At 46.3% G+C, this 18,918-nt stretch overlaps 1 protein-coding gene and 1 pseudogene across 1 annotated transcript in view; both read left to right on the top strand.

Moving 5' to 3' along the window:
- The first annotated feature begins 3,666 nt into the window (after positions 1-3,666).
- On the top strand, positions 3,667-13,380 carry LOC136432129 (tripartite motif-containing protein 2-like; annotated as a pseudogene).
- Positions 13,381-17,694: 4,314 nt separating this feature from the next.
- The window catches only part of LOC136433960 (kinesin-like protein KIF26B), a 114,937-nt gene continuing 113,713 nt past the window's right edge, over positions 17,695-18,918 (top strand). Inside the window, exon 1 of the mRNA XM_066426580.1 lies at positions 17,695-17,812. The gene's annotated coding sequence lies outside the window, so the exon portion shown is untranslated. The remainder of the gene's footprint in view (positions 17,813-18,918) is intronic.

Genomic DNA, 18,918 nt, shown 5'->3' with positions numbered 1-18,918 from the left:
TAAATAATTGAAGCATTCTTGTTTTATGTCGCAGTCGGTCAAGTTCAGGTTGAATAGTAGTCTCTGCCAGACTACCTACGCTGGATATTGGGTAGAATACTTTGCCAGGGGAGTTTGGCTACCAAAAGAGTTGACCGGTCGCTTGGGTGGGGTGGGGGGTGGACCTTACCGTGGACTGACTCTACTGGCCAATTACTGTAAATGCAGAAATGATCGCAGTGGTTTTATGTTCCCGCGTTGTTTCAAAATCGAACTCAAAACAGCCGCGAACACTACATTTTCTCCCTACCGCGAAATAAAAACCACGCGAACTTAAATGCATTTACAGTATTCCTTTCTTTGCCGAATGTTACGATCCGTACCCCATAGGAAAGCCTGATGGAGAGTGGATGCAATTGAGTGGAGGCTAGAGGAATAATTGAAATAATAATTGTGATGGACTCAAGACTAGCATACAACCCATATACGTACATGACGACAATAGTCTTCAGACTCATTCTCAGTCACTGGTAAAAAATGGCAGATGTTGTCTGAAACGTCTTGAGGACTTGAGATATCGTTCATCCAGATTCTTAATTTACTGTTTGTATCACGTCACTGATGATAGTGGATGCTGTCTGAAACTCTGACAGACTCTTACAGGATTTATCAAGTTTCTTGACTTTACTTTGTATCACGTTATGTTACCAGAATGTCTAACTGTCTAACAACAATGCATTTAGCCCCAGTTGGGTATGGTTATACAATAAACGTCACTGTGCCATGCCTCCATAATGTTTTTGAACTTCTGGCCTCCATGGAAACGTAAACTCAGCGGGAAACCTTGGCTCGTCTAATGTCAACACGGCTTTTTACAACTTGTTGAGACCGAAATGCCAACAGACAGTCTAGATCGGAGCAAAATCTCTTAAAACCGTTTAAAGTACGGATTCCGCGCCGTAACTTCGGTTTGGACAGTTTTACTAGACATGTGTATCCACAGCAGTAAAGACGGCTTTCAGGAAGCTAAGACATCTCACAGGGACACCACGGGTGATCTTTAAGAAATGTATCTGGGTGAAATCTTCAGTTTGATCCGTTTAACCGATAATTGTTTTTTCAATTGTTAAGCAAACATTGGTAGCTGAGGCCATAACCTCCTTGCTGGGGCAAAAAGATCTCACGAGAACACCACGGGTTATCTTAGAACTGTACCTGGGTGAAATCTTGAAACAACCTTGCATCAGACCGCGCAGTGTCGTGGTAACAAAACTTTGGTTTCACCCTTAAGGTTTAGTTTGATCAGCCTAACCAACAGTTGTTTCTTTGCAAGTCAAGCCAACACTAGTAGCCGGGGCTAAGCCATCTTTTGAGGGGGTGATCTTAGATTGTAAGAATCGTATCTCGGTGAACTTGATCTTGAAACAACCTTGTATCAAACCGCAAGTCTCGAGGCAACAAAGGTCTGGTTTCACGCTGTAAATTCAGTTTGATCAGTTTAACCGACAGTTGATTTCCCATTGTTAAGCCAACACTATATATAGCTAGCAGCTGAGGATAAGACATCTCACAAGGACATCATGGGTGATCTTAGAACTGTGCGAACTTGATCTTGAAACAACTTTGTACCAAACCGCAAGCCTCGTAGCAACAAAGATGCACGCAGTTTGATCAGTTGTTTCTCTACACAGAGGTCTCACGAGGACACCAGGGGTGATCTTAGAACTGTGTCTGAGTGAACTTGATCTTGAAACAATCTTGTACTAAACCATAAGCCTCTTGGCAACAAAGTCTGGTTCAGTTTGATCAGTTGTTTCTCTACACTACAGCTGACCATCTTAGACCTGTATCTAAGCGAACTTGATCTTGAAAAAAACTTGTAGCAAACCGCAGGCTAGTCTTCTGGCAACATGTCATAGTCTGGTACTCTGATTTCAAGTTCTGCGTTCAGTTTCAACATGCAGTTCTTTATCTACACTAGAGCCGAGAGGTCTCGTGAGGACACCAGGGGTGATCTTAGTCTAGAACTGTATCTATGCGAACTTGATCTTGAAACAACCTTGTATGTACGAAACCGCAAGTCTCGAGGCAACAAAGCTCTGGTTTCAAACTGCGCGTTCAGTTTGATCAGTTGTTTCTCTACACTAAGCTCAGAGGTCTCGTGAGGACACCAGGAGTGATCTTAGAACTGTATCTAAGCGAACTTGATCTAGAAAACAACCTTGTACTAAACCGCAAGTCTCATGGCAACAAAGCGTTGGTTTCACCACGTGGGTTCAGCTGCAGTTTGATCAGCTTAACCGAAAGTTGTTTCTCTGCAAGTTATATCAACAACAGTAGCTGAGGCCAAGACATCTTTTGAGGACACCAGGGGTGATCTTAGAACTCTATCTGTGCGAACTTGATCTTGAAACAACCTTGTATGTACGAAACCGCAAGTCTCGTGGCAACAAAGTCTGGTTTTCAAGCTGCGCGTTCAGTTTGATCAGTTGTTTCTCTACACAAGAGGTCTCATGAGGACACCAGGGGTGATCTTAGAACTGTATCTACGCGAACTTGATCTTGAAACAGCCTTGTAGCAAACCGCAAGATAGTCTCCTGGCAACATGTCATAGTCTGGTACTCTGATTTCAAGTTCTGCGTTCAGTTTCATCATGCAGTTCTTTATCTACACTAGAGCCGAGAGATGATCTCATGAGGACACCAGGGGTGATCTAGAACTGTATCAGAGCGAACTTCATCTTAAGCAGCCTTGTAGCAAACCGCAAGCCTCACGCCGTGCCACGCGGGAGCCGTTTGAAGATTGCTGGGGCTTAGGGAGGATCTCCCTAAAGGCGGGACTGCTGCGGGCGTTCCTTTAATTGCCACCTCCACGACTCTCCTGACATCCACACTGACGGCTGGACTGTGTCACATAGTCTTCAAGCAGATGCTGTCGTTGTTCACCTTGTAGTGTAAAGTGGCACATAGGGCAACATGTTTCCTTGCTGTTTCAGGGCAGTAGCAGGGTATATGTTCACAGGGAAGGAGTTGCTAGTCATTTCCCATAAACGTGTTCGAGGCACCTCATCGAACACGGGACACCCATTTTACGTCCCTTCCGAAAATCTGATGCAGCCCCAAACGAGATGTCCTGTCCCAGGATTTGAATCGGGGTCTCCAAACTCTCGGGTAGCTCCCGGTTCTTTTGCACGCCTTTTGGGATGTTTGACAGTCGTATGTCTGTTCAGTAGTGTGCGTTTTATCACTGACCTGTCTATTCATAAACTCCAAGCAGATGTGTGGGAGCCTAAATTGCTACGTTTTCCACTCTGAGAAGGGCAGCCACAGAAAAGGGCAGCCAGGAAAACGTAACGATTTAGCCTCTCCCAGCATCTGCTTGAAGATTTGTTCATGCCTAGTTCTGTCATCAGTCCTAGAGACCCTGCCGTTCCCAAAACAATAGAAGCGAAAGTTTGAAGTCGAGGCAAGAAACGCGACGTCTTCAATACGTATAGTCTTTGAAGCCTAAGAGATTTAGACATCTCGTGGCAGGAAAACGTGTTTGGTGGTCTTGAAGACAGACAGTCCATCCTGTTCCCGTCCCTTCAGATACACAAGAACAACTTCCTGACACTTGCAGCTGTCTTCGGAACTCAGCCCTACAGCAGTCGGTTTGTGTAAGGGTTGTAGGTGGTCGTGCCTGTCATGACGTCCTGGGCTGCAGATTGTTGCTTGGCGCAAGGTGTCGCTTCTTCACCTGGTTGATGTCATCACCTGGTTGTCGTTTAAAGGGATGCCGGGTTTTACATGTTTTACCGAAGCAGCTGGAGATGATGGTTTCTGGAAGCAGTTACGACACATGGCAGCTTCTGGGCCACCTAGCCTTGTTAGCGTCCGTGGGAACCCGGTAGAGTCACAGATCAGCCACCCGTGTGCCAGATTCAAGAGGCCGATTACAGACCTAGGCTCGGTCTTACGTCGCGGTCACATTCGTCCTAACGTAACATGACCTATTTACGTGCAGGAGTAGTTTACGTCCAGATTGGGTCATGTCCACATGTCGCGGTGTATTATGACAAAGCCTGTTCTCATAAGAAACAAAGAACGTCATAAGTATGATCCTCATGCATCTCTCTCTTTTATACAAAACATTTAAAAGGACGTAAACTGGTCAAGTTACGTTAGGCCATCGTACGAATTTGATGACGTAGATTTTTCAAGCAGGCTGTGACAGAACCAACCACCGACAAAGATTTTAGACCGCCTTTTCATTGTACCAAGGGCGGCGTCTGCTTTTTGATCGTACGACGAATGAATGTGAACGGACCCTAACCGGTTCTTTTGGTACAAGTAGTCGAAAAGATAGTTTAAACTGTGAACTCATTGAAATCACTCACTAGGGCGTCCGTTGTGTAGCAGAGGTGGAGGAAGGAAAATCGCGGCCACTAATAACACACACCCCACACCCCAACACACACACGCAAAGACGCACACCGAAACCTCTGCTTGGAGAATAGGCAAAGTAGACCTCCATTGGGCAAATCATTCACTCTGTCTGGCCGATTCAGGCTATCATTATTGGACCTATAACTTTGAATTCTGCAGCGTAAGGCTGGCCCTTCAGTCTATCTCTAAATCTTCGCACTCCAATCATTTCCTCACGGTGCCCTTGAATCTTGAATTGAGTCCTTTGGACGCCCCGCCATTTGCCTTGAGGCATTGGAACGCACACATGCCGTGGATGGTGCATATTAAGGTACTCAACAGTCTAGGATTTTGGACGGCAAGGCTGACAATATTCCGTGTAGCAAGATCTTCATATCATGGACATTTGTAGGCACTTCTCACAATTGCGTCGTTATTTCGCATTTCCTGCATTTACAAATAGCACAAAAACAGGCTATGACCGGGACATGCCGTCTAGTAGTGGTATTGTCTTTACGATGCGGTGCTCAACAGGGCACGTATATTTGTCGGTTTGACGTTTGAAAGCCCTGAAGTAGCTAGTCTAAGACGTCGTTAGACCTAAACCTCAAGACGGCGATAAAGATATCTTATCCGTAAGACATCTTCACCTCCGGCCTCCACCTGTCAGCGTCTTGGGGGGTCCTTGGAAAAGAAGAAACAAGACTGCCCGAAAACTAGTCGTAAAAAGACTGAAATGGTTTCTGCAAGACATGATGTGGTGTACTGATATTGCTGTGATTAGTATGGAGGATGTGTCTATGCGCATAAGGAAAGGTGAATTTGTCCGTGTTACTGAAATGTACGTAGCCTCTGAGCAGGCTTCTCGGATGAGCCTCCATAGCTAAGCTCCAAACAGATGTAAGGATCCAGGTCACTTGCAGTATTTTATATTACAAGTGTTGTTGCAACATTTGGTACTGTTTTCTAGAATATATCGCACATTTTGACAATTCTTCTGATGGTGTCATAGGAGGATAATCGTTAAAAAGTCCAATACTTAGTGCAAAATTTAAATGTGGTATAACCCCGCAGCTCTGGTAACCAGGACGATTTTGCCTTTCCACATCTGCTTGGAGATTCACTGTTTCCCGATTACTACCGTGTTCTAATCTCCAAGAAGATCTAACGGTGGCAATAAAAGCCCATTTTGCCAGTTGGATACGGTCTTTGCTATCGTTAGATCTGCTCGGAGATTAACCGTGTTCTTATAGCTCCCCTTGTCTACAACAATTTGCCAGTCGGTAAGCGGCACGCTGGCGATTTACAGGCGCGAAACTGTGGAAAGCTGTATGAACATGTCTGGTGCGAACTCCTGTTGGAACTTGGCCACATTCTCAGTAGGCTACTCGTCGTAAAAACTGACCGGACTGGGCATGATTCTCATCAAACCGCAGTTAGCTTCATATCCTAACTGGGAACACGTTTCGCTTACTAGTAGCCTCTACCAGACCTCGAGTCCCTGTCCAGCTGAAAAGAAACTTGTAAAAATTGGCCCAAATAGTACAAATACTTGGTAGGGGTGCTGGGTTACTTCGGAGAAAAGTTTATTCGACCGGAGGTTGCAAATGGTAACACTATGGCCGGCTTACTCCTTTGGCAAATCACTCAATCTATTTGGCCAATTTCTACTATTTTGCCAGCAACGAATGGAGTCTTGTAGAGACTAGTCCCCAGTCATTTAGGGCAGGTATAAGCAGTAAATATCATTCGGATTCAAATACAGGTAGCAAACAATTACTTTCGTTATTATGATTACGGTACGTACCCATGTACAGCATGTCGATTATACCCGTTCTTACGGTACAGTACTCACCCGCATTCAACGTAGAGTTATAGCCGTTCTTTTCCGTAAACACATGGGAACGCACAACATGGGAATTAATTTTGGACCACTTAGGCACCGGTTGTAAATAGCGATTGATATGACACTGGCAAGTGTCAACCATACGTCAACTTCGTTCAGACGATTATACTTTTAAAAAGTCACATAGCTCCGTAATCGTCCCATCTTTTTCTCTATCCTATCAGAACTTGCTGAGTCGTTGGTTAAAATGTTGATATTTATACCATATTTAGACAGACGACTGGTAATGATCAGTATCTTTATGACATAGTATTTCTTTGCAGTTGATAGAGCCCCTCTAACACATAACTATATATAGCCGACCATGGTCCCAGACCTTCTCTCTTCTTCCGCGCGTGAATAGTTTCATCAGGTTGGTAAGTCACTGAATAAAATGACTCTTTTTACACAACCAAGAGATTTATTCAACCGACGTATCGGTGACCATCTGTCACCTTCTTCAAGGCAATTCTGACTGGTTCACATAGCAATGCAGCACAGGTTCTTCTCTCTTCTTGTTGTTAACTTCGCATCTATGTTGGTGTCACCACTCTATTGACGACGTCACGCGAAAACGCTCTATGCGCCCGTTCACACACTCCTTCACATTTGTGCGTATATTCAAGTTTGCGTTTTAGCATTGTTTTTTTTTGGTTGAAGTAAAATTTGCAGGGAAGACCTTTGTACTTAACTTTGACCCACTTGGTTATCGAACCGACTAAAATGACTACTTCGGCCGCAAACTTTACATAAACCAACCCAAAATGTTATTACCCAACCCAAACGTACGCACTTGAATATACGCACAAGTGTGAACTGGCCCTATGAAACAGAAGATGCGAGCAGAACAGTCTCCTGGCTCCCGGAGATCGAACCGCCAGTCCACAGGCCGCACGCGCTAAAGCCGGCGTCACAATTCATGCGAGCATCGGCCGATTTTGTAGATCGCCGGAAGCTCGCCGAATTTCAAATTCGCCCGAGCGTCGACCGTGTTTTTCACTGAAAACCTGCCCCGTCACAAATTGAACAGAGCTCGGGCGACGTCCGTCGAACGCTAATAATAATAAATCCCACATAAGACGGTACCATCTCTTGGACACGGACGAAGTCAGGATCAAATGGCCTGGTAACAATCTCAAATTTGGACCAACTTTACTTTCTGAGTTGTGGCAAATCTGTAGGGCACAAGTGAAGTAGGTGGGCACACTGAAAATAATCACATAAAGAGGAATTTTGTTATAGACCAATCAAAATACAAGTGCAGGAGCCACAAAGTCAACAGATCAGTCGTTTAACCCCGATCCAAAAATTTTCACCAAATAGAAATCGACCGAAGCTCGGGCGAACGCCGTCCGAGCTTCGACCGACCGTTGACAAGCCTATCGACGCCCTGCCGACGCCTGGGCGTGCCTCGGCAGACAAACATAGATCTATAATGACTCAGTGGACTTTCAACTAGTCATTTTGTGGAGAAAAAACTCAGGAAGTGAAGTCAAACCTCAAAAGTCAAGCCCCAGTTCATTAATATACAAATTGAAACAAGAAGTATTGTCTTCGGTGTCAACATTTTATTTATAATTTTTTTTTTAATGAAAATTTAACTTTGCATTGAATTGTCTTTCATTACAAAAGTTTGGCAGCATTCTTCGACAAGTTGAAATTAGTATTAGTTAATATTACAGTATCATTTATCATCTTATGTTATAAACCAAACTGTCGTTTCCTTTTATCTATAAACAAGAAGGAGTTCGGCCGAGGCCCGTCCAAGCTCCCATCAACACCTGCACAACGCTCGCCCGAAGCACGCCTTACTTTTCATGAGTCGGCCGGAACACTGACGACGGTCGTCCGATTATTGTTCAAGGCCCGTGCGAGGCTCGCACGAGGCCGAAGAGTTCGGGCGACCTCCGACCGATCAAAAATCGGGTCTAAAATCCTCGGATGCCCGCCCGAATATTGGTCGAGCGCTGGGCGTTGCTCGGGCGAGCTACGGGCAAACTGTTGACGAGCTGTGCGAGTTCAAAAATCGTCGCCGAGGCCTCGCTGAATTTAAGCGCAGCTTCCAGTGACACGCGAACGTCGGCCGAGCTCCGAAAATTCGCCCGAAGCCCGTAGAATCGGCAGGACGTCGGTCGCACTTCGCCCGAAAATCGCCATTTGGAGCTCGCCGACAAGTCGGCCGAGCTAATTTCTTGATTTGTGACGGGGGCTTAACCACTAGGCTGAAAGGTGCGGACCAGTTAAACTGATCAGTTCGTGGCGCTTGAACCCAACTGTTACACCTATCATAAGTATATCTTGTAGAATGATGACTGGTAATTGATTGAGTGATCTGTTGTCGGGATTATCCAGCTCCGCCCTAGCCCCAATAAATCCAAGTTAGCGGTCTCGTTATCCTAACGCGGCACAGGCGCGGAGGTTAAGCGGTGTCCGGGGTAAATCGGACCCAGGCGCTTCGGACGGCGTTCCCCTGCTTTGATGATCTTTGATGTGTCAAACAGAATCAGGCAGACCCAATTTTCACCTAGCCTCCACCAGGCCCTCGTACGGGCGTATGGATCGTAGAATTCGGCAGAAAAAGGAATAATTAGCCAGTAGAGTCTGAGTCCACGATGAAGATCACATTTCGCCTGCGTAGGAGCCTGCAAATGAACCCCTGGCAAATATTCTCCCTGTAGCCGGTGTAGATACGCTGGTAGAGACTGATCTGATGCCTTTTTTGACAGAAATGTTTTCTCCAAGCAGATGTAAGGATCTGGCTGAGTCTCAGTGTTTTTTTCCCCTTTTGATATTTTTTCTAGAACTACATTTTGAGGAAGCGAAGCGTACAAAGTGGAATACGGTAAAAGATAATCAAATGTTACAAAAAAAAGCAGGCGTGATACACTTAGGCTGAGACGGATCGTTACATCTGCTTGGAGATTAGTAGGAATGTATGACGTCTGTGACAGTCTATAAGTTGCGTTTATCACGTCTCTCTACTGCACTATTAGAGTGCCACCATGATCTCTCGAAATGGAAGGATGTCTAGTACTACTAGTATACTGCGCTTAGTACGAAAGGAACGGAGGAAAATGTGCACCGTACCAAACGCTTGAAAAACGGACCATTCCACATCTGCTTGAAGATTAGACAGACATTGGCTAGACTAGGGATTGGGTTCAAATTGAGCGGAGCGAGTTGTCCGTGTCCCGCCCTTGCGGTGAATCCGTCCCGACCCCCACTGCGCGCTGACGAGCTGCTAACTACAGAAACACGAGAAACAAACGTCTCAATATATCTAAGCCAATTGGTTCTAACTAGCTGCATGTTTGATGGTGCCGAGAGCGTCCATTCGCACTATCCAGTCAGATTGCCCCACACTGTGCTCTGACGAGCTGTTAACTACAGAAGCACGGGTAACAAAAGTCTGAAACGTTTGAACCAAGGTAATTTAAACCTCCTTGTTTGAACCAATTGGTTACAGCCAGCCGCACGTTTGATGATGCTTTATTGCAAAGTCGTCTGTCTTCAGGTGGTAAATCACTCTCAGCGATATGTGGTCAAGGTGGCGAGCCCTGGCGATGGGGCCTGGAGAGTTTCACTATAATTTGTGATGTTCAACTGGTAACATGCACACTGTACTAGTGAAGTAATCTCCAAGCAGATAATACGTGGCTCCGACTTGTTTGTTCGTCTTCTTGTAGTGCGCGTTTTCATTCAGTGCCATACATCTGCTTGGAGATTATCTGTACAGCCGGTATAACCGCCCTTCACAGCTTCACTGGTATGATACACGGCGTGACAGCAGCTGGTTATATAACACTGAACAACCTGTGACACGTAAACTTTGCACAGCTAGGTGTAAGCTATCAAATGAGGATTCCTCCACAGTACTTGGTTGTAACGAGTTACACTCTACGTTCGTTCTAGGGGAAAAAAAGATACTTTTTGGACACCTCATCTCTAGATTGAGAAATCTGGTACTTAAAGGTATGATTATTTCTTGACTACTAAGTTCAATGGACGCACATTCGCCTTCTGATTCACATCTATCTCCTGCTACACTTTTGCTACACTTAGAATTGCTACGTTTACCAAAAAGGGAATCGCCGTGCCTCTGACCAAAGTAGGTTATATAACCTCATTGCCCTGACCCAACCACTCGGCATGTAGCCGACCTCAGCGCTCGAAGTTGTTGAAATGCCTACTGTCAGGACGTGCTTGAGTCCGGGACGTCTCCCTTACATCACTCCGTGCTTCCGTCATGACAATACCTCAACACTTCTACATGTAGGTCAGCCTTGTAACGGGAGTCGGCTTGTGAGAAACCGAGTACAGTCAGAAGTGGTGTACAATTCAAGCCAAAAAGTACAACCCGTAGGTCTGCTACGGAAGCTAGTAAAATCGCACAAGGTTATTTTTTTTAATTCATCCTTTCGATCTGGAGATGGTAAGGTCACCAAACTGGAGTGGTAGGTAGCTCGTGTGTGCGGGAAGAAGTAACATAGGTTTGAGCCTCCTAGCAGCTAGTTCTGGAACTGCAGGGGCGTTTTTGTTAAACCTTTTGAACGAGGATAAACCCAAGCTTTATGGTGCAATGCGACTGAGGTATCATGCTTGCATCATTATGAAAAAAATACGCTATGTACAATTTATGCAAATGGGGTCTTATTTGCACAATCAATAAGAAAAATTTCGGGCGTAAAGGTTGACATCATTTGGCGAAGGTGTGAGGTCGTGGAGCTCTAGTTAATCATTAATTTTGGTTTGAAACAACTCACGTGATCACACATCAACAGAAGGGGTGACTTATAGTTATACATACAGTTCCGCCCTACAAAGCAAACATGTTCAAACCTGGACTTTGACTTGAGGTGGGGCTGCCACATAAGCACACAAAAAATTATGGCCGCTGCACCATTGAGCTTCGGAGCACAAATCCGTGAAGAACTGACATGCAGCATCTGCCTGGAGCTGTTCAACAGGCCCAAGGTGCTGTCATGTGGACACATATTCTGTCAGGACTGCCTACAGGACCTTGCAAGTAGGCGAGTGCATTTGCAGTGCCCGAACTGTCGTCAACAGGTCAGGCTGCCACCACAGGGGGTCGCAGGTTTGTTGGACAGTCATATCATAGCCAATATGTGTGAGAGACTCCAACAGCAGACTTCACTGGCAGGTGAAACTAAAGAACAAGCTCAGTCTGGAAACAGGTGCAGCTTTCACCCCTCTGATGTGCTCAAAGTGTACTGCAAGCAATGTCAGATTCCAGTTTGTGAGCAGTGTTTAGAAGAGGATCATGATGATCACCGCACAACAACCATCAAAAAAGCTGCACAGGAAAGGAGTTGGAGAGTCCAGGCCTTGATCAATGAGGGGAAGAACATCATGGAAAGTTACCTAAGCTTCCTCAAAAGTCTGAGGGAAGAAGAGAAAGCCCTGAATGAAAAGAAACAGCAGACAGACAACGGCATCATTCAAGCCTACAACCAAATGGTGCAGACACTCACAAAGAGAAAAGACCACCTCTTGTCTGAAGCGGGACAAAACCACACGAAAAACTTGGACAGAATACAGAATGAAAGGGAGAGAGTGTTGGCAGATGTCAATGAACTGTCTGCTGCCTGTGATCGAGCAAAACAAAAACTGGAGCAGGGATGGGTCGAGATTCTCAGTCATCAAACCGCTTTGAGAGAGGTGGTAGGAAAGTACAGAGGAAAAGCAGCACCAACTCCTGTGCAAACCCAGCCTGCTGTTTTTCAGCCCACAGACACCCCAGTTCCAGTACTGGGACATGTAACTATCAAGTCTCTCCCATCTGCACCGATCCCAGCAGAACCTACATCTAATGATATTGTGGCAAGGGTCACAGGTCATCACCGTGGCAACCAAGGGCAAGAGGTCCAGTCTCTCCCATTTGCACCAATCCCAGCAGCACCTGCAAGGGGCACTTGTCGTCACCATGGTAACCAAGAGAAAGAGGTACAGCCTCCCCCATTTGCACCAATCCCAGAAGCACCTGCAAAGGGCACAGGTCATCACCATGGTAACCAAGAGCAAGAGGTACAGTCTCTCCCATCTGCACCAATCCCGGCAGCACCCGCACCTAGTAATTATACAGTAAGAAGCACAGGTCATCACCATGATAACCAAGAGCAAAGGGAGCAGAGGATGACATTTGGTGGAAGTGGATCAGGAGTAGGACAGTTCAATGGACCTTGTGGTCTTACAGTGTCAGATGAAGGGGAGATCTTTGTGACAGACAGGGAGAACCAGAGAATCCAAGTCTTCGCCCTGCGAGGAACATTTGTTTTCTTTGTCCGACAGTTCCCAACAGTCGTGTCAGGGGGACAGAAGATGAGACCATCGGATGTGGCCATGGACGGGGAGGGGAACCTGTGGGCGGTGGGGAGCACAAAGTCTGCTGAGTTTGCTGTGCAGTACACCAAGCAAGACAGGGTGCTGAGGAAGTTCGACCTACAGAAGACAGGGTGGGTGAGAGGAGTTGCAGTGGACACCAGGAGGAACCACATCCTCATCACACAAACCACAGGAGGCTTGTCCAACCCTCGTGGTGAAGTTCGGGTGTTCAGGTCAGATGGGACACTTGTGAGAACTGTGGGTCAGCAGCAGTGGATGAAACACCCACAGTACATCACTGTGGACGGGGACGGGAGGAGTCTTGTGTCAGACTGGGGCGATCACCGTGTCTACGTTTATAACGTGTACGGACAGTTTCAGCTCCAGTTTGGAGGTGAGGGAAGTGGTGAAGGACGGTTGAAGCGTCCCCACGGCATCTGTACAGACAGGGCGGGTCACATCATCGTGGCGGACTGTGGTAACAGCCGTGTGGAGATGTTTGACAAGACAGGCAGATTCCTCAAACAGATCACCACAGACATGGAGGGGCCACAGGATGTTGCCATGGCAACACAGGAACAGCTAGTAATAACTAATGTTGTAGAGAATAGGGTCAGCATATTCCAGAACTTCTGAACCTGAGTGAAGTGAAAGGCAAACTTAATCTTTAAAGTATTGATTGGCAATCTTTGTTATGGTTCACTGTTCATAGTGATAATGCGCCAGTAGAGGAAACTGTCTGTAGTAATTTTGTACCATAAAGTGAAAGATTTCAGTTTTAAATACAATAAATAACCAGTCAGTGAGCTTCCTGTCGTTGTCTGAGTTTGTGTGTCATCGTTTGGCGAAGGTATGAGGTCGTGGAACTCTAGTTCCACATTTCTCCAGTCTGATTAAAACAACCCATTTACAGGCCAGGCGCGCTAGCTTCCTTTACAATAATATTTGAAAAACAGCTTGGATCGGATTTTCCTTCTAAATTAGAGTTCCTGCCATGTTTCCTGTCGAGCTGCGGCGCGAGTAGCACTACTCCGCTTCATCAACACGATCGGCGCAGACGCTAATTTAAACGGTCGTCGCCATTTGAAACGGTCGATGCCATTCCACGTACAATAGCACGCTTCGTCATGTATTAGCATCACTTGTCCGCACTCCGCACCATGATGTTTCGTGGCGTACTTGATTAGGAATAAGGTTTTAGGATTTTAGACTCGGGATCGAGTGGTGCACTTTTTTTCGATGATCTTTTGACCATTAATCACAATACTGTCGTACATTTGTAAGTGAAATATTGCTTTACATACGTTTTTGCTTCTTGTCAGCCCCCTCTACTACTCGTAGCAAAAACGTACCAAAAATTATCTATTGACAAACACTTTAATTTTTTCCGAAAACAGCCCGATCGGGCCCCGGTTGGGAAATGTGACCCCTGGCATTAGGAAGGCCTGGTGGAGGCTAGAAGCCTGCTTTCCAGACTCATAATCAGAACCGACTCTCGTGCCTACTCTAATATCAACACCAGCAAACGATAAACGACAAAGGCCGAGCGAGGCTGTCCGGGGTTCTTAGTTACGACCCTTTTATCTGCGGAACAGATAGAGTGATAAATAACACGGACGTGCCGAGCTGTAGGGCTAATTTAGAGGCACAGTTGATTTACATCTCCTCCACTCTGCGGTGAGAAACGTCGTCACAGATAAATCTGGGTAGTGTTGGATCTAATCCGGCTGTACAACACGGGGATGAGTCAGGTCCACAGTCCGTCCGGTTCACATCTCAGTGCTTTGTCTTGTATAGTCTCTATCAGACTGTCGGCCGACTGAGTACTCTCAAAGCAGAGGTTGTTGGGGGGAAATTGTGACCTTATCCGGCATATGGACCGTTTTTTGTCCGCCCTTCCGAACGGACAAAAAATGTGCCATAAGGAGGTTACAATTCCCCCCCAACAACCTCTGCTTGGAGAGTACGTCTGAGTTGATATCCGTTATAATATGTGGAATTTGTTAGTTTAATTTTTTTTGTATGTTTGTATGTTTGTTTCGCATAACAGGTAAACCGCATTTAGGCGAAACATATCAGTTTTGTACAGTAAGTACAAGCCGCGAACGTTTAAAGTTTTTTCACAGCCGAACCAGATGCCAGCCTAGCCCTACTATTACTAACGTTGTGCTTACAGACAAATCTACAACTCTCATTGTAGAAACATCCTTCAGCTGAGATATTTCTCTTCTTTATTCCATTGTGTCTAATGCCTGACAAGCATCCCTTGCTCCTGTAGTTTCTTAGTGTCTTCTACTACCAAAGTCTGTTTTATATTTCTTGCTCCTATGAATGATTCATTGATTGGTTAGATCACATTCACTGACAGAAGTACATACTTTGTTACATTTCATTGTTGAGTGTGCTTAATAAGGTAGTTCACATTGGCAATCCTTGAAATATTTCTTATCTTAAAATTGCTTAAGACGAGACAATTCCTCCGTCTTTGAGGTGTGTCCTCTTTACCAGACGACCACAACACCGTAAATGCCTGACGCCGTTGTTGTAATGCCGTGTTTGTGCATGTATACACCAGACTTCCATGTATGTTCAACAGGACCAGCCTGAGAACCATTCCTCAACTCACACGGGGCTGCAGCCCTACCGTCTGGAAACCATTGCTGCTACTCCTGGGTTGGGTTAACAATCTCCAAGCAGATATTTGGGTGAAATATTGAATGGGAGAACAGGCTGATACTTACCTGCAGAGATGTCATCCTTATCAACACCCTCCAAGTTAACATAAGCTTTATTGGCGTGCAAAAAGCACGGTGTCTTTCGTAGGGACTATTTGAACTACAAAATGGAAACAATCTAGAAATAGATCATTTCTACTTACTAAACAGCATAGGCTGATTCTTTTTCCTGATAGTCCTCTGTCTGCGGGCACACGGGCGTTTTTCTTTAATGGTAAAGGACTGTCAGAAATAAAAAGGCCGGTTATAGGAAACTCTGTGATTTCCTACCACAACTTTAAAGGAAAGGACGGGTACCACAAAACACGTGTAAAAGCTTTTGAAAACTAATCCGGATTCTTACTTCTGCTTGGGGATCAGTAGAATGCGGATTGCCTGGAGCGTGTCTGTACCGGACCCGACTGTCGTGCCCGGCCGCGGGGGTCGCACGGTTCCCGGGACGGACGGCTGCAGACATCTGCTGTTTTACACGTTACAGTGCCGTACGTTCTTCACCCGGTCCATGGTTGCGTTCTGGTCATTTTAACTAATTACCGGAGTTCTTACCTGGCTGAAGAACCTCTTCTCTGCTCTGCTCTACTCTACTCTACTCTACTCTACTCTACTCTACTCTACTCTACTTTACTCTACTCTACTCTACTCTACTCTACTCTACTCTACTCTACTCTACTCTACTCTACTCTATTCTACTCCACTCTACTCTAATAAAAAATTATAGTTTGTAACTTCAAGAATGGCAGTGTATATGATTGCCTTCGTATCCTTGATGGTGGCCGTCCAGGAAGATTTTAAACTCTTAGGGATCATCCCCAAGTTGACGGCCATTTTTAAATGCCCAAGTTGGCGGCCATTTTTAAATGCCCAAGTTGGCGGCCATTTTTAAAGCCCCAAGTTGGCGGCCATTTTTAAAGCCCCCCTGTGCGATCGTATATCCCGTCGCACGTGTCCGGAGACCGCGGCAGGGGTCCGTGCCGCCACGGCGAGTATGCGGGATATTCCTCCCTCCAAGGGTCTGTAGACATCGTTCACCCTCTAACAACAACACTGCCGGGTCACGGTCTTCTGGACGGTCTGGTCTTCCCAGCCTCGTCTCAGCACGATCTTTAGCGTCTTGGCCGGAACGTCTTGGAGTCGTTATGGCTTTTCCACCGGTCGCGTCTTGAAGACCGGGGAGGTAATCTCGATCCCAGGCCCGGCGGGAGCCCGGAAATTGTTCCCACCTCTCGGTGACCCTTGGAACGAGAGCGGGACTGCGCTGCATACCCGGGTAACGAGGTTTAAGTGCCCTTCGCACATGATGTACAAGTGGGGAGACGAGACTGACAACTCGGTTGAAGAACACAACACGCGCAAACAACATTGACACTTACACAGGACTATCGTGAAGACGTGTTTACTTGTAATTTACAGCCCAATAGATATAGGCTTTAGAGTGTACACCACTGCTCTTTGTTAAGGGATAGATGGAAATTTAAAATTTTGGGTATTTCTTTCGTGTTGGAAATCATGACGACAGATGAACTTTCAAGCCAACACACATTGTTTCCAGCGCGGTGTTTATAGCTTCACTGTGCCCTATATCATGTATGCCTCGACCCCGTCTAACGCCCCCATAGTTCTCAGCTCCAGTTACTGATTTTAGCTCCTAGGGTTTAAACCCTGACCCCGGGTGGAACCTAAACTTGAACCTCACAAAGTGCCGCGCGTCCTGTAGTGAGTGCCCCCCCCCCCCAGTAATCCTGTTCTTTTCTTCTATATACATATAAAAGGAGGGATTTTTTGTGCACAAGTGACGTAATCGCCTAACGATGACGTCTAAAGGCATCACAGTAATACTTAATGTATGTTTGTACAGCCGAATTGAACCTTTCACTAAGCTGTGCAGATAACCCCTTTTAGGCGCGTCTATAACAGGGGTCTGGAGCTATTAGATAGAGTCCCAATCACGTACATCGCATACGACAGGTCTCTGACAGAATCCCTATCAAACAGAGCAAGCCTAAAGTAGTAGCTGTCATATTTTTTATGTGAGACTGCCATGACCTAATTTTCAAGTCCACTGTTTCTCAATTCAAAGCTGCAAAAAAGCCGGTTCTTTCGCAGCCCGGCTCAATAACTAGGACCAAAAAGAACCGCAGGTTGTTTGTTGTGAAACTGTGAAGGCCCGGCCGATGTGAGCACACCTGGGACGTTAACGAAGTTAAAGGCCGGGGCGATCTGGCTCTCTTGGCGGGGAAATTTATGTGGGGCATCTGCGAGCCATCATGTAGTGAGAGTGGGGTGACCTCTCTGAACCCTGGTGTCATTCCTTCCGCAGGCTGCAGCCGTGCCGCGGACTCAGCAGCGCAGCTCTCCTCTCGCTCGGCTAGCCGGAGCGGACTGAGGGCCGACCGTGCACGGGACAAGCCTCCACTCGTCCCGTCCGGGCAGACAGCCAACCCGGCTTCACACGCTTCAATATCAGGTACCGTACCACCTCCATTCCCTCACTGTAACACGCCAGTTCGCCGCGACTATCTGTTGATTAATTAGCATTGCCATTGCAATAAGTTGTTATGACATTCCTCGAATGTGTGTGCTGAGAGAGAGGGGTACGAAAATAGCTTGCCCCACAGCAGAACGTTGGTTGTGATCCTGGGCGTACGTTCCATGTGGCGGTAACGTCGGTAAGTTGGTTCTACACAAACCTACGGACTTTTATCAAAACCGGGCCTGCTCAGGTACCTTCTTGACAGGTGTGTGAGTGTGACCCTCCCACTGTAAATCTTGTCCGGATTGGATGTCGTCCAGATTGGGTCCTTACCGAGGCTGACCAGGGTGGGTTGAAGGTTGGGGTCGGTCGGCTGTGACCTACAAGGCGACGATAAATGATTTGTACGCCTCGCTACGGCAGCTTATCGCCTCGACAAAGTAGACCTGACCGCAATGTCAGCGGCTCGGTGCGTATCGGGTAAAGGGAGGCTAATTGAAAACGAGAGAGAGTTCGGCAGTGCTGAAACATTGCTGTAGGGTACAAGGACCTGGGATGTGTTGTAGCCTATAGGCGTATTGGGCAGGATCAAAGCTGTACGGTACTCTTCGGTATATCCTGGCACGTTGGCGATCTCGCTGCGACCGTGCGATTCAGTGACAGAGCGCTCAACGAATTTCATCGATGACAAACGTATATTTTTACGCTTTGTGTGTTTGTTGTCTTTCTAGTCATACTTGAACATTTTGCATGGTATTCCCATTATATAGTCAAGGGTAACACAAATCCAATTCAGGTCGCAGCGAGGTTGCCAACGTGCCACAGTCCAGTGAAATACCCGCTTGATTCTGCAACTTCAGGCAGGGACGGTCTACGTCGGTCCTTGTTTGGTCTGCAGACTTCAAATATTCGTCGTTGCACAACATGCATTACAGCTTGTGAGTGATTTAAAGGACCCTCAACCGACGCCCTCTTTTTATTGCATCCTCTCAAAGATCGATAATCTACATATACATTTGTTGAGTAATTTTAGACACTGTCCTAGATTGGCACTCAGCAGCTTTTCTTATCTTTCGAATTTCTAACGTCTCTCTAATCTT

This window comes from Branchiostoma lanceolatum, chromosome 4, assembly GCF_035083965.1.
Source record: "Branchiostoma lanceolatum isolate klBraLanc5 chromosome 4, klBraLanc5.hap2, whole genome shotgun sequence".
NCBI lineage: Eukaryota > Metazoa > Chordata > Leptocardii > Amphioxiformes > Branchiostomatidae > Branchiostoma > Branchiostoma lanceolatum.
Note: the sequence above shows the minus strand (reverse complement) of the source record. Positions and strands in the feature narration are given on the sequence as shown.